Source organism: Pseudophryne corroboree, chromosome 7 (assembly GCF_028390025.1).
Source record: "Pseudophryne corroboree isolate aPseCor3 chromosome 7, aPseCor3.hap2, whole genome shotgun sequence".
Classification (NCBI taxonomy): Eukaryota; Metazoa; Chordata; class Amphibia; order Anura; family Myobatrachidae; genus Pseudophryne; species Pseudophryne corroboree.
Window position 1 is genome coordinate 421,730,956 of NC_086450.1, and position 17,095 is coordinate 421,748,050.

Here is a 17,095-nt window from a genome sequence, read left to right on the forward strand (position 1 = left end):
TTCCCCATTTTTACACATTGCGGCAGGCAGATTACCCCTTTTTACACATTGCGGCAGGCAGATTCCCCCTTTTTACACATAGCGGCAGGCAGTCCCAAGAAAGAAAGAAAGAAAGAAAGAAAGAAAGAAGGAAAGAAAGAGACAGAAAGAAAGAATGAAAGAATGAAAGAAAGAAAGAAAGAAAGAAAGAAAGAAAGAAAGAAAGAAAGAAAGAAAGACAGAAAGAAGAATTATACTTACCCTCTCCGCTGGCTCCGGCTCCTCGGTGCAGCGTCAGACGATTCCCGGGCAGTAGAGAATGAGGAGGGAGGTGGAGGAGGGAGCCGCAGCAGCGCTTTGTTACTGGTGGAGGCGCTGCTGCTGCTGCCCCTCTGCTTCACTATAGGCTGTTCTCGGAAGACAGCCTATAGTGAAGCAGAGGAGCAGCAGCGCCTCCACCAGTAACAAAGCGCTGCTGCGGCTCCCTCCTTCACCTCCCTCCTCCTCCTTCCCCCGTCCGTGCCGCTGCTCCTCTCCTCGCCGGGCGGCTGTGCGCTGCGGGCAGCGGTTGCCCGCAGCGCACAGCGGCATGTAATGAGTCAGTTTGACTCATTACATGCTTGGGCCCCTGGACAGAGGCGGGCCCCAGTGCAACGCACTGCTTGCACTGCCGGTAGTTCCGCCTCTGGCTTGTTATACATATAAATATATACTGAGATTCCTGCACCAAGTGGTCAGAGATTTGCTAGTAGCATATTGTTATATGGCTGAAATTACAGTATCATCTAATATCAGTCCCAATCAGGGCTTAAAGTGGTCCTGGAGAGGTGGGGGAACTCATCCCCTTTATCACCTGCGCGCCGTAGGCGCGCGCCGCAGAAGGGGGTGTGGCCTCACCAAGAAGGGGCGTGGTCACACAATAGTACCCCCAATTAAAAATCCGCTCCATTACACCTAATTACATCACTGTTACTTTAACGTTAATGAAAAATTGAGCCAGCCTAAAACTACACCTGCAACCTGGGAAGCATGTAATCCAATGCACAGCCAAGATGGGGGTAGGGGACCCCAGCTGGATACATACAGAGCAGTATCTCTATATATACACAGCGAGGGGTCTTAGCCCCGGTACTCACAGAAAGATCCCGAACAGCAGCGCAACAACTCCGATTTCCTGTAGCAGCACCCTCATCGTCCACTGCAGGGGCAAACACAGGATTTGGTAGGATGGGGGCGTGTGTGTGTGTGTGATATATAAATAAAATGCCCCCGCACACACACTGGGACTGCAGACTGTACATACACACACACACTGGGACTGCAGTCTGCCCCACCACACCATGGCTGCAAATTACAAACACACACTGGGACCGCAGACTGCCCCCACCCCCCCCCCCCCCCACACACACACACACACACACACACAGATACTTAAACTGCAGAATACATTACACACATGCTCACCCCCCCACACACACACACACATATACACAATGGGACTGCAAATTACACACACACACATATGCTGGGACTGCAGATAGTACACACACACTCCCCCTCTCCCTCCTTCCCCAGGGACAGCAGCAGCTCACACACATCTGACCTGTGTAATGATGGGAGGCACTGGCAGCTGTGGACTGGAGCTGAGGAAGACGGAGTTCCTGCCGATGAGTAGTGCAGTGAGTGTCTGGTCCCCTGCACTGCTTGGAACATGAAAGGGCTGCACGGAGCTGTGCCGCGGCAGCACAGATCACAGTTCAAGCTTGAGGCTTCTCTCACAAATAAATAAACAATAATCGGTGAACTGCGATGGGTCTGCCTGCCTGGGTCTGCGATGGGTCTGCCTGGCAGTCCTCCTGCATTGCAGTGCAATGATTATTGTTTATTTATTTGCTTGTTTGTGAGAGAAGCCTCAAGCTTGAACTGTGAAATGTGCTGTCCACCGGCATCATAGGGATTGGGACAGCCGGAGGCACTGCACTGGAGGGAGGCGGCTATCCGGGGCCTGCACACTGCTAGACGCGGGAGAGAGGAGGGAGCACACCTCTGTCAGTGGGACGGAGGAGTAGCAGGGTGCGTCAGTGGGTCCCAGCTGTAGTGAGGTTTGACGTTGTCAGCAGCCGTCAGCCATTCCTGCGGACCAGCTGCTGATCAAAAGAAGAGGCCGCTCTTTGAATCTGATTATGGCGCCGACTGTGCACCAATCACGGCTGGCGGACCGCCAGCCAATGAGAAGGTGCCACTAGGCAGCTTCTCATTGGCTGGCGGTGCGCGAGCCATGATTGGCTCACAGGCTCATCCAGTTGGAAAAAAAAAAGCCTTGCTTTCTTTTTATTGGCAGCCGGTCCGCCCATGAGCCAGGATTGGCTGGCGGGTGCTGCAATCTACCAAGTGCACTGATCAGACGCTAGTGGTCGGACGGAGGCGGAACTGGTTCCGCCTTCAATTTGAAGTGACGGAACGCAGTTCCGCCCCGTTCCGGCCCACTTTAAGCACTGGTCCCAATCATCCAATAAATGATATGCCCTCCATACGTAATACTTACCTGGATTCTCCTTTTCCATTCACTGCATTTGCCTGACAAGCTATACACATAGGGAATGTATTGGGTGGAGCAGATGAGCTATATAATTCCTTACACTATGAAGTACGCAGTGCAAGTAGAGATAGATGTTGTTATGGAGACAGTAAAACTTTGAACTTGTTATTTGTTATTTTCAGTGACTTTGACTTATTACTATTTTTATTAGAGCAAAATAACAATTTCATATCTCACTGAGTTAAACCGACAAGCCTCATAAATTGCACCAAAGTATAATGTACAATAAACAATAATCCAAACTCCAGGATACAGCCCAAATAAGGATGGCAGACAAAAACAGATAACCTTTTCTATTCAGATAAAATTTTACAGAAGAATGTGTAATATGAGGCGCCCTCTGGTGGTTACTTAAAGAAAATGTCCAAACTACTTGCCAGACTTTATAATAGCTTTAAGTCACCCATATGTTTTATTTATTACACAAACTAGAACCAATAAACCTAGAAATAATGACACAGACAACTGTATAAATTGGAAAAAATGGAGGTCACAGCCAGATTTATTAAATTCGAATCAGAATTGAAAAAATTACTCACCGGTGGCGAAAAAGCAGTGTCAACTCGGCTATGGCTTAAAACTTTAATCTTTAAACAAATGGGGCGGAGTTTCCGCCCCTTGCGCAATCCGTCCTGGGTAGAACCATCTCCCCTTAATTAGCACAGTGCTGGTCCCTCCATAAGATGGTGACCTGGTCCTCCCCTGAGGTAGTGACCGACTCGCCTTTTCTCAAAGGGGAAATGCTAGCCAAGCTCTGCTGCGCTACATTAAGCCGCTGAATAGCACTGCTTTCCGCCAAATTCGGAGGCTCTAGACTACGAAAACCGCCACCAACATAAAACCTCAAACCTCCTTTAAACACCTCAATAAGGCTGTGACAGATAACTCCAAACCGCTCTCAGATAAATGCACTCCATCCAACCTATAAAAATCTTCCTTCTCGTAACGCAAATCTGGATGTTTAACAACTTTTCCTCCTAAACTAATGACATATCTGGAGGTTGCGGCATTGAGTTTCCTCCTTACTTTATCTAAAGCCACTCCCCCTTGGGTGCCCTTCCAATATTTACGCGGTACCACTTCAGACCATATCACCTTAACCAAAGGCCCATGTTCCGTGATTATCTAAAAATCCCTTTTCATGGCGTTAATAAGTTCTATACCTTTACAAGTACCGAAATCATTACCTCCCAAATGAATCAACAAACAATCAGGGGCACCCCACCTTTTTTCAAGGTCCCAGAGCACACTCAATAGGTTACTCCATCTCATTCCCCTTAAACCTATCCACTTCACTTCAAAGGGAAACGACTTGGACATCTTATGCCTACTGTCCCAATAAACATATGAATGACCTACAATCCACACCCGGCTTGATAATGACAAAAAACCTGTAGAAAAAACAGCCATCAAAGAAAATTTTAATCAATATTATTTAATATTTAACGAAACTACCAGAGGAAAAGAGGGAGGGGTAAGAACTTAGTTGTTTAGGCGACCCAGATGGAGGTGAACAACACCAAACCTCAAAAATGTTGTGAGGAAAAAGGTGAAAAGAACTCCAATCCCCCTTTAAAGGCGGGTGGCTTATGGCCCTGGGATTCACAAACAACAAACTCGCAGGATGCGTATTATTAATGCAACTTATTGCTCCTAATATATCCCTTATAAGCATCCGACTTCCACCGCGCTAACCTTTTAATATCTTCGCTGGAAGAACCTGTCGATGCCGCGCAAGTCGCTGCAACTATTCTAAAAGAATGGGTCCGATAACTCTCCAGCGGAAGGTCCAAAGCTATCAGAACATTTATTGAAAACACTTGTAAATTGAAATTTAGATAAAGGATTCAGATCCTCTTGAACCAACCACTGCTATCCCCCTTTCGGACGACTCCGGCCATAAGCCTCTGCTAGTCTTACTGGGCAAATGCTCGGCTCCGCATGCATAGGAACAGAAATCCATTTACTTCTCCCTAGTTGATCCGTTTTGGAAAGGTGTATTTTATATACCTGATATACCTGAATCTACTGAATTTTTTATTTTATTTTTTGCTTTTTCCCACTAACTTACCTAATCTTAAAGCTCCGAAAAATAAGAATTTACTTACCGATAATTCTATTTCTCGGAGTCCATAGTGGATGCTGGGGTTCCTGAAAGGACCATGGGGAATAGCGGCTCCGCAGGAGACAGGGCACAAAAAGTAAAGCTTTAGGATCAGGTGGTGTGCACTGGCTCCTCCCCCTATGACCCTCCTCCAAGCCAGTTAGGTACTGTGCCCGGACGAGCGTACACAATAAGGGAGGAATTTTGAATCCCGGGTAAGACTCATACCAGCCACACCAATCACACCGTACAACTTGTGATCTAAACCCAGTTAACAGTATGATAACAGCGGAGCCTCTGAAAAGATGGCTCACAACAATAATAACCCGATTTTTGTAACTATGTACAAGTATTGCAGATAATCCGCACTTGGGATGGGCGCCCAGCATCCACTACGGACTCCGAGAAATAGAATTATCGGTAAGTAAATTCTTATTTTCTCTATCGTCCTAGTGGATGCTGGGGTTCCTGAAAGGACCATGGGGATTATACCAAAGCTCCCAAACGGGCGGGAGAGTGCGGATGACTCTGCAGCACCGAATGAGAGAACTCCAGGTCCTCTTTTGCCAGGATATCAAATTTGTAGAATTTTACAAACGTGTTCTCCCCTGACCACGTAGCTGCTCGGCAGAGTTGTAATGCCGAGACCTCTCGGGCAGCCGCCCAAGATGAGCCCACCTTCCTTGTGGAATGGGCCTTAACCGATTTAGACTGTGGCAGGCCTGCCTCAGAATGTGCAAGTTGAATTGTGTTACAAATCCAACGAGCAATCGACTGCTTAGAAGCAGGCGCACCCAACTTGTTGGGTGCATACAGTATAAACAGCGAGTCAGATTTTCTGACTCCAGCTGTCCTGGAACATATTTTCAGGGCCCTGACAACTTCTAGCAACTTGGAGTCCTCCAAGTCCCTAGTAGGTGCAAGGCACCACAATAAGCTGGTTCAGGTGAAACACTGACACCACCTTAGGGAGAGAACTGGGGACGAGTCCGCAGCTCTGCCCTGTCCGAATGGACAAACAGATATGGGCTTTTTTGAGAAAAAACCACCAATTTGACACTCGCCTGGTCCAGGCCAGGGCCAAGAGCATGGTCACTTTTTATGTGAGATGCTGCAAATCCACATATTTGACTGGTTTTAAACCAATGTGATTTGAGAAATCCCAGAACTACGTTGAGATCCCACAGTGCCACTGGAGGCACAAAAAAGGGGTTTGTATATGCAATACTCCCTTGACAAACTTCTGGACTTCAGGAACTGAAGCCAATTCTTTCTGGAAGAAAATTTACAGGGCCGAATTTGAACCTTAATGGACCCCAATTTGAGGCCCATAGACACTCCTGTTTGCAGGAAATGCAGGAAACGACCGAGTTGAAATTTCTTTGTGGGGCCTTCCTGGCCTCACACCACGCAACATATTTTCGCCACACGTGGTGATAATGTTGTGCGGTCACCTCCTTTCTGGCTTTGACCAGGGTAGGAATGACCTCTTCTGGAATGCCTTTTTTCCCTTAGGATCCGGCTTTCCATCGCCATGCCGACAAACGCAGCTGCGGTAAGTCTTGGAACAGACATGGTACTTGCTGAAGCAAGTCCCTTCTTAGCGGCAGAGGCCATAAGACCTCTGTAAGCATCTCTTGAAGTTCCGGGTACCAAGTCCTTCTTGGCCAATCCGGAGCCATGAGTATAGTTCTTACTCCTCTACGTCTTATAATTCTCAGCACCTTAGGTATGAGAAGCAGAGGAGGGAACACATACACCGACTGGTACACCCACGGTGTTACCAGAACGTCCACATCTATTGCCTGAGGGTCCCTTGACCTGGCGCAATACCTGTCCCGTTTTTTGTTCAGACGGGACGCCATCATGTCCACCTTTGGTATTTCCCAACGGTTTACAATCATGTGGAAAAAACTTCTCAATGAAGTTTCCACTCTCCCGGGTGGAGGTCGTGCTGAGGAAGTCTGCTTCCCAGTTTCCATTCCCGGGATGAAAAACTGCTGACAGTGTTATCACATGATTTTCCGCCCAGCGAAAAGTCCTTGCAGTTTCTGCCATTGCCCTCCTGCTTCTTGTGTCGCCCTGTCTGTTTACGTGGGCGACTGCCGTGATGTTTTTCCCACTGGATCAATACCGGCTGACCTTGAAGCAGAGGTCTTGCTAAGCTTAGAGCATTATAAATTTACCCTTAGCTCCAGTATATTTATGTGGAGAAAAGTCTCCATACTTGATCACACTCCCTGGAAATTTTTCCCTTGTGTGACTGCTCCCCAGCCTCTCAGGCTGGGCTCCGTGGTTACCAGCATCCAATCCTGAATGCCGAATCTGCGGCCCTCTAGAAGATGAGCACTCTATAACCACCACAGGAGAGACACCCTTGTCCTTGGATATTGGGTTATCCGCTGATGCATCTGAAGATGCGATCCGGACCATTTGTCCAGCAGATCCCACTGAAAAGTTCTTACGTGAAATCTGCCGAATGGAATTGCTTCGTAGGAAGCCACCATTTTTACCAGGACCCTTGTGCAATGATGCACTGTTTTTAGGAGGTTCCTGACTTGCTCGGATAACTCCCTGGCTTTCTCTTCCGGGAGAAACACCTTTTTCTGGACTGTGTCCAGAATCATCCCTAGGCACAGCAGACGTGTCGTCGGGATCAGCTGCGATTTTGGAATATTTAGAATCCACCCGTGCTGATTGTAGCAGTATCCGAGATAGTGCTACTCCGACCTCCAACTGTTCCCTGGACTATGCCCCTATCAGGAGATCGTCCAAGTAAGGGATAATTAAGACGCCTTTTCTTCGAAGAAGAATCATCAATTCGGCCATTACCTTGGTAAAGACCCCGGGGTGCCGTGGACAATCCAAACGGCAGCGTCTGAAACTGATAGTGACAGTTCTGCACCACGAACCTGAGGTACCCTTAGTGAGAAGGGCAAATTTGGGACATAGAGGTAAGCATCCCTGATGTCCCGGGACACTATATAGTCCCCTTCTTCCTGGTTCGTTATCACTGCTCTGAGTGACTTCATCTTAATTTGAACCTTTGTAAGTGTTCAAAAAAAATTTTTTAGAATAAGTCTCACCTAGCCTTCTGGCTTCAGTACCACAATATAGTGTGGAATAATACCCCTTTTCTGTAGTAGGAGGGGTAATTTAATTGTCACCTGCTGGGAACACAGCTTGTGAATTTTTTCCCATACTACCTCCTTGTCGGAGGGAGACTTGGTAAAGCAGACTTCAGGAGCCTGCGAAGGGGAAACGTCTCGACATTCCCATCTGTACCCCCGGGATACTACTTGTAGGATCCAGGGGTCCTGTACGGTCTCAGCGCCATGCTGAGAACTTGTCAGACGCGGTGGAACGCTTCTGTTCCTGGGAATAGGCTGCCTGTTGCAGTCTTCTTCCCTTTCCTCAATCCCTGGGCAGATATGATCTTATAGGGACGAGAGGACTGAGGCTGAAAAGACGGTGTCTTTTTCTGCAGAGATGTGACTTAGGGTAAAAAACGGTGGATTTTCCAGCAGTTGCCGTGACCACCAGGTCCGATGGACCGACCCCAAACAAGTCCTCTTCCTTTATACGGCCATACTGTGCCGTTTGGAATCTGCATCACCTGACCACTGTCGTGTCCATAACATCTTCTGGCAGTTATGGACATCGCGTTTATTCATGATGCCAGAGTGCAAATATCCCTCTGTGCATCTCGCATATATAGAAATGCTCTATAGTCAATAAAATACTGTCCCTGTCAAGGGTATCAATATTTTTAGTCAGGGAATCCGACCAAGCCACCCTAGCTCTGCACATCCAGGCTGAGGCGATCGCTGGCCGCAGTATAACACCAGTATGTGTGTATATACTTTTTATTATATTTTCCAGCCTTGTCAGCTGGTCCTTGAGGACGGCCCTATCTATAGACGGTACCGCCACTTGTTTTGATAAGCGTGTGAGCGCCTTATCCACCTTAAGGGGTGTTTCCCAACGCGCCCTAACTTCTGGCGGGAAAGGGTATACCGCCCATAATTTTCTATCGGGGGGAACCCACGCATCATCACACACTTTATTTAATTTATCTGATTCAGGAAAAACTATGGTAGTTTTTTCACATCCCACATAATACCCTCTTTTGTGGTACTTGTAGTATCAGAAATACGTAACACCTCCTTCATTGCCTTTAACGTGTGGCCCTAATAAGGAATACGTTTGTTTATTCACCGTCGACACTGGATTCAGTGTCCCTGTCTGTGTCTCGACCGACTAAAGTAAACGGGCGTTTTAAAACCCTTGACGGTGTTTTTGAGACGTCTGGACCGTACTAATTGTTTGTCGGCCGTCTCATGTCGTCAACCGACCTTGCAGCGTGTTGACATTATCACGTAATTTCCTAAATAAGCCATCCATTCCGGTGTCGACTCCCTAGAGAGTGACATCACCATTACAGGCAATTGCTCCGCCTCCTCACCAACATCGTCCTCCTACCTGTCGACACACACGTACCGACACACAGCACACACACAGGGAATGCTCTGATAGAGGACAGGACCCACTAGCCCTTTGGAGAGACAGAGGGAGAGTTTGCCAGCACACACCAAAAACGCTATAATTATATAGGGACAACCTTATATAAGTGTTTTCCCTTATAGCATCTTAATATATATATAAGCATATCGCCAAATTTGTGCCCCCCCCTCTCTGTTTTAACCCTGTTTCTGTAGTGCAGTGCAGGGGAGAGCCTGGGAGCCTTCCCTCCAGCCTTTCTGTGAGGGAAAATGGCGCTGTGTGCTGAGGAGATAGGCCCCGCCCCTTTTTCGGCGGCCTCGTCTCCCGCTCTTAACGGATTCTGGCAGGGGTTAAATATCTCCATATAGCCTCCGGAGGCTATATGTGAGGTATTTTTAGCCAAAATAGGTATTCATTTGCCTCCCAGGGCGCCCCCCTCCCAGCGCCCTGCACCCTCAGTGACTGCCGTGTGAAGTGTGCTGAGAGGAAAATGGCGCACAGCTGCAGTGCTGTGCGCTACCTTTAGAAGACTGAGGAGTCTTCTGCCGCCGATTCTGGACCTCTTCTTACTTCAGCATCTGCAAGGGGGCCGGCGGCAAGGCTCCGGTGACCATCCAGGCTGTACCTGTGATCGTCCCTCTGGAGCTGATGTCCAGTAGCCAAGAAGCCAATCCATCCTGCACGCAGGTGAGTTCACTTCTTCTCCCCTAAGTCCCTCGTTGCAGTGATCCTGTTGCCAGCAGGACTCACTGTAAAATAAAAAACCTAAGCTAAACTTTCCTAAGCAGCTCTTTAGGAGAGCCACCTAGATTGCACCCTTCTCGGCCGGGCACAAAATCTAACTGGCTTGGAGGAGGGTCATAGGGGGAGGAGCCAGTGCACACCACCTGATCCTAAAGCTTTACTTTTTGTGCCCTGTCTCCTGCGGAGCCGCTATTCCCCATGGTCCTTTCAGGAACCCCAGCATCCACTAGGACGATAGAGAAAAAGCTATAGCAAATGCTAAACTAAAAAGGGGCCACTTTAAATTCCCCTAATGCAATACCAGAAACAGCGGTAATTAAACCCTTCAATAACTCGATGCCGATTGGTCTACGCACATCACTTACACCTGCTTGCTCCTTAGCCCAACGCCTCAAAGCCTTTGATAAAATAAAAGATTTAGTTGGATCCGACAACCCTTCCAAACGCGAAAAATCTGAAATTCCTGCTAAGGCACCCGACATAGCTGCTTTAGAACGTCCCCTCTCATGCCCTAACCATACAAATTCCAAAATAGCATCGTGCATACTCTTACTCCAGAATTCAAGTACGCCTGCCCATCATTCCCAGCTGTGGAATACGATCTCAAAGTTCCCGGGGCCAATACTTTCAATGCTAAAGCTTTCATACTGGATTGATGATCTGCCATACAAAATCAGGCCATGATAAACCTTCTACTTTAGCCACTGGGGCTAATGCTCTAAATCTATCCCCCTGAAAACGAGACAAAGCATCTGCTATCTCGTTCTCAAAGACCGGGACATGCCTAGCATTCAAATCTATATTCAACTGCAAACACCTAAAGGTCAAATGCCTTATCAACTTCAAAGCATGCAAACACGAAGATTTTTGATTATTGATCGCTTGAACCATCCCTTAATTATCACACCAGAATAAAATTCTCTGACTCCTAAGACCCATATCTTAACTAGAGATGAGCGCCTGAAATTTTTCGGGTTTTGTGTTTTGGTTTTGGGTTCGGTTCCGCGGCCGTGTTTTGGGTTCGAACGCGTTTTGGCAAAACCTCACCGAATTATTTTTGTCGGATTCGGGTGTGTTTTGGATTCGGGTGTTTTTTTCCAAAAACACTAAAAAACAGCTTAAATCATAGAATTTGGGGGTCATTTTGATCCCAAAGTATTATTAACCTCAAAAACCATAATTTACACTCATTTTCAGTCTATTCTGAATACCTCACACCTCACAATATTATTTTTAGTCCTAAAATTTGCACCGAGGTCGCTGTGTGAGTAAGATAAGCGACCCTAGTGGCCGACACAAACACCGGGCCCATCTAGGAGTGGCACTGCAGTGTCACGCAGGATGTCCCTTCCAAAAAACCCTCCCCAAACAGCACATGACGCAAAGAAAAAAAGAGGCGCAATGAGGTAGCTGTGTGAGTAAGATTAGCGACCCTAGTGGCCGACACAAACACCGGGCCCATCTAGGAGTGGCACTGCAGTGTCACGCAGGATGGCCCTTCCAAAAAACCCTCCCCAAACAGCACATGACGCAAAGAAAAAAAGAGGCGCAATGAGGTAGCTGACTGTGTGAGTAAGATTAGCGACCCTAGTGGCCGACACAAACACCGGGCCCATCTAGGAGTGGCACTGCAGTGTCACGCAGGATGGCCCTTCCAAAAAACCCTCCCCAAACAGCACATGACGCAAAGAAAAAAAGAGGCGCAATGAGGTAGCTGACTGTGTGAGTAAGATTAGCGACCCTAGTGGCCGACACAAACACCGGGCCCATCTAGGAGTGGCACTGCAGTGTCACGCAGGATGTCCCTTCCAAAAAACCCTCCCCAAACAGCACATGACGCAAAGAAAAAAAGAGGCGCAATGAGGTAGCTGTGTGAGTAAGATTAGCGACCCTAGTGGCCGACACAAACACCGGGCCCATCTAGGAGTGGCACTGCAGTGTCACGCAGGATGTCCCTTCCAAAAAACCCTCCCCAAACAGCACATGACGCAAAGAAAAAAAGAGGCGCAATGAGGTAGCTGACTGTGTGAGTAAGATTAGCGACCCTAGTGGCCGACACAAACACCGGGCCCATTTAGGAGTGGCACTGCAGTGTCACGCAGGATGTCCCTTCCAAAAAACCCTCCCCAATCAGCACATGATGCAAAGAAAAAGAAAAGAAAAAAGAGGTGCAAGATGGAATTATCCTTGGGCCCTCCCACCCACCCTTATGTTGTATAAACAAAACAGGACATGCACACTTTAACCAACCCATCATTTCAGTGACAGGGTCTGCCACACGACTGTGACTGATATGACGGGTTGGTTTGGACCCCCCCCAAAAAAGAAGCAATTAATCTCTCCTTGCACAAACTGGCTCTACAGAGGCAAGATGTCCACCTCATCTTCACCCTCCGATATATCACCGTGTACATCCCCCTCCTCACAGATTATCAATTCGTCCCCACTGGAATCCACCATCTCAGCTCCCTGTGTACTTTGTGGAGGCAATTGCTGCTGGTCAATGTCTCCGCGGAGGAATTGATTATAATTCATTTTAATGAACATCATCTTCTCCACATTTTCTGGATGTAACCTCGTACGCCGATTGCTGACAAGGTGAGCGGCGGCACTAAACACTCTTTCGGAGTACACACTTGTGGGAGGGCAACTTAGGTAGAATAAAGCCAGTTTGTGCAAGGGCCTCCAAATTGCCTCTTTTTCCTGCCAGTATAAGTACGGACTGTGTGACGTGCCTACTTGGATGCGGTCACTCATATAATCCTCCACCATTCTATCAATGTTGAGAGAATCATATGCAGTGACAGTAGACGACATGTCCGTAATCGTTGTCAGGTCCTTCAGTCCGGACCAGATGTCAGCATCAGCAGTCGCTCCAGACTGCCCTGCATCACCGCCAGCGGGTGGGCTCGGAATTCTGAGCCTTTTCCTCGCACCCCCAGTTGCGGGAGAATGTGAAGGAGGAGATGTTGACAGGTCGCGTTCCGCTTGACTTGACAATTTTGTCACCAGCAGGTCTTTCAACCCCAGCAGACCTGTGTCTGCCGGAAAGAGAGATCCAAGGTAGGCTTTAAATCTAGGATCGAGCACGGTGGCCAAAATGTAGTGCTCTGATTTCAACAGATTGACCACCCGTGAATCCTTGTTAAGCGAATTAAGGGCTGCATCCACAAGTCCCACATGCCTAGCGAAATCGCTCCCTTTTAGCTCCTTCTTCAATGCCTCCAGCTTCTTCTGCAAAAGCCTGATGAGGGGAATGACCTGACTCAGGCTGGCAGTGTCTGAACTGACTTCACGTGTGGCAAGTTCAAAGGGCATCAGAACCTTGCACAACGTTGAAATCATTCTCCACTGCACTTGAGACAGGTGCATTCCATCTCCTATATCGTGCTCAATTGTATAGGCTTGAATGGCCTTTTGCTGCTCCTCCAACCTCTGAAGCATATAGAGGGTTGAATTCCACCTCGTTACCACTTCTTGCTTCAGATGATGGCAGGGCAGGTTCAGTAGTTTTTGGTGGTGCTCCAGTCTTCTGTACGTGGTGCCTGTACGCCGAAAGTGTCCCGCAATTTTTCTGGCCACCGACAGCATCTCTTGCACGCCCCTGTCGTTTTTAAAAAAATTCTGCACCACCAAATTCAAGGTATGTGCAAAACATGGGACGTGCTGGAATTTGCCCATATTTAATGCACACACAATATTGCTGGCGTTGTCCGATGCCACAAATCCACAGGAGAGTCCAATTGGGGTAAGCCATTCCGCGATGATCTTCCTCAGTTGCCGTAAGAGGTTTTCAGCTGTGTGCGTATTCTGGAAAGCGGTGATACAAAGCGTAGCCTGCCTAGGAAAGAGTTGGCGTTTGCGAGATGCTGCTACTGGTGCCGCCGCTGCTGTTCTTGCGGCGGGAGTCCATACATCTACCCAGTGGGCTGTCACAGTCATATAGTCCTGACCCTGCCCTGCTCCACTTGTCCACATGTCCGTGGTTAAGTGGACATTGGGTACAACTGCATTTTTTAGGACACTGGTGAGTCTTTTTCTGACGTCCGTGTACATTCTCGGTATCGCCTGCCTAGAGAAGTGGAACCTAGATGGTATTTGGTAACGGGGGCACACTGCCTCAATAAATTGTCTAGTTCCCTGTGAACTAACGGCGGATACCGGACGCACGTCTAACACCAACATAGTTGTCAAGGACTCAGTTATCCGCTTTGCAGTAGGATGACTGCTGTGATATTTCATCTTCCTCGCAAAGGACTGTTGAACAGTCAATTGCTTACTGGAAGTAGTACAAGTGGGCTTACGACTTCCCCTCTGGGATGACCATCGACTCCCAGCGGCAACAACAGCAGCGCCAGCAGCAGTAGGCGTTACACGCAAGGATGCATCGGAGGAATCCCAGGCAGGAGAGGACTCGTCAGAATTGCCAGTGACATGGCCTGCAGGACTATTGGCATTCCTGGGGAAGGAGGAAATTGACACTGAGGGAGTTGGTGGGGTGGTTTGCGTGAGCTTGGTTACAAGAGGAAGGGATTTACTGGTCAGTGGACTGCTTCCGCTGTCACCCAAAGTTTTTGAACTTGTCACTGACTTATTATGAATGCGCTGCAGGTGACGTATAAGGGAGGATGTTCCGAGGTGGTTAACGTCCTTACCCCTACTTATTACAGCTTGACAAAGGGAACACACGGCTTGACACCTGTTGTCCGCATTTCTGGTGAAATACCTCCACACCGAAGAGCTGATTTTTTTGGTATTTTCACCTGGCATGTCAACGGCCATATTCCTCCCACGGACAACAGGTGTCTCCCCGGGTGCCTGACTTAAACAAACCACCTCACCATCAGAATCCTCCTGGTCAATTTCCTCCCCAGCGCCAGCAACACCCATATCCTCCTCATCCTGGTGTACTTCAACACTGACATCTTCAATCTGACTATCAGGAACTGGACTGCGGGTGCTCCTTCCAGCACTTGCAGGGGGCGTGCAAATGGTGGAAGGCGCATGCTCTTCACGTCCAGTGTTGGGAAGGTCAGGCATCGCAACCGACACAATTGGACTCTCCTTGTGGATTTGGGATTTCAAAGAACGCACAGTTCTTTGCGGTGCTTTTGCCAGCTTGAGTCTTTTCAGTTTTCTAGCGAGAGGCTGAGTGCTTCCATCCTCATGTGAAGCTGAACCACTAGCCATGAACATAGGCCAGGGCCTCAGCCGTTCCTTGCCACTCCGTGTGGTAAATGGCATATTGGCAAGTTTACGCTTCTCCTCCGACAATTTTATTTTAGGTTTTGGAGTCCTTTTTTTACTGATATTTGGTGTTTTGGTTTTGACATGCTCTGTACTATGCCATTGGGCATCGGCCTTGGCAGACGACGTTGCTGGCATTTCATCGTCTCGGCCATGACTAGTGGCAGCAGCTTCAGCACGAGGTGGAAGTGGATCTTGATCTTTCCCTAATTTTGGAACCTCAACATTTTTGTTCTCCATATTTTAATAGGCACAACTAAAAGGCACCTCAGGTAAACAATGCAGATGGATGGATTGGATACTAGTATACAATTATGGACGGGCTGCCGAGTGCCGACACAGAGGTAGCCACAGCCGTGAACTACCGCACTGTACTGTGTCTGCTGCTAATATATAGACTGGTTGATAAAGAGATAGTATACTCGTAACTAGTATGTATGTATAAAGAAAGAAAAAAAAACCACGGTTAGGTCACTGGTATATACAATTATGGACGGGCTGCGGAGTGCCGACACAGAGGTAGCCACAGCCGTGAACTACCGCACTGTACTGTGTCTGCTGCTAATATATAGACTGGTTGATAAAGAGATAGTATACTCGTAACTAGTATGTATGTATAAAGAAAGAAAAAAAAACCACGGTTAGGTGGTATATACAATTATGGATGGGCTGCCGAGTGCCGACACAGAGGTAGCCACAGCCGTGAACTACCGCACTGTACTGTGTCTGCTGCTAATATATAGACTGGTTGATAAAGAGATAGTATACTCGTAACTAGTATGTATGTATAAAGAAAGAAAAAAAAACCACGGTTAGGTCACTGGTATATACAATTATGGACGGGCTGCCGAGTGCCGACACAGAGGTAGCCACAGCCGTGAACTACCGCACTGTACACTGGTTGATAAAGAGATAGTAGTATACTCGTAACAACTAGTATGACGACGGTATAAAGAATGAAAAAAAAACCACGGTTAGGTGGTATATAATACAATTATGGTTGGACGGACTGCCTGCCGAGTGCCGACACAGAGGTAGCCACAGCCGTGAACTACCGCACTGTACACTGGTTGATAAAGAGATAGTAGTATACTCGTAACAACTAGTATGACGACGGTATAAAGAATGAAAAAAAAACCACGGTTAGGTGGTATATAATACAATTATGGTTGGACGGACTGCCTGCCGAGTGCCGACACAGAGGTAGCCACAGCCGTGAACTACCGCACTGTACACTGGTTGATAAAGAGATAGTAGTATACTCGTAACAACTAGTATGACGACGGTATAAAGAACGAAAAAAAAACCACGGTTAGGTGGTATATATTATAATACAATTATGGATGGACGGACTGCCTGCCGAGTTCCGACACAGAGGTAGCCACAGCCGTGAACTACCGCACTGTACACTGGTTGATAAAGAGATAGTAGTATACTCGTAACAACTAGTATGACGACGGTATAAAGAACGAAAAAAAAACCACGGTTAGGTGGTATATATTATAATACAATTATGGATGGACGGACTGCCTGCCGAGTTCCGACACAGAGGTAGCCACAGCCGTGAACTACCGCACTGTACACTGGTTGATAAAGAGATAGTAGTATACTCGTAACAACTAGTATGACTATGACGACGGTATAAAGAAAGAAAAAAAAAACCACGGTTAGGTGGTATATAATACAATTATGGATGGACGGACTGCCTGCCGAGTGCCGACACAGAGGTAGCCACAGCCGTGAACTACCGCACTGTACTGTGTCTGCTGCTAATATAGACTGGTTGATAAAGAGATAGTATACAATACTACTAATATACTGGTGGTCAGGCACTGGTCACCACTAGTCACACTGGCAGTGGCACTCCTGCAGCAAAAGTGTGCACTGTTTAATTTTAATATAATATTATTTATCATGTA

At 47.6% G+C, this 17,095-nt stretch overlaps 1 pseudogene; it reads right to left on the reverse strand.

Moving 5' to 3' along the window:
• LOC134943813 (NXPE family member 2-like) overlaps window positions 1-1,333 on the reverse strand; it is a 58,578-nt pseudogene extending 57,245 nt beyond the window's left edge.
• Window positions 1,334-17,095: the final 15,762 nt, after the last annotated feature.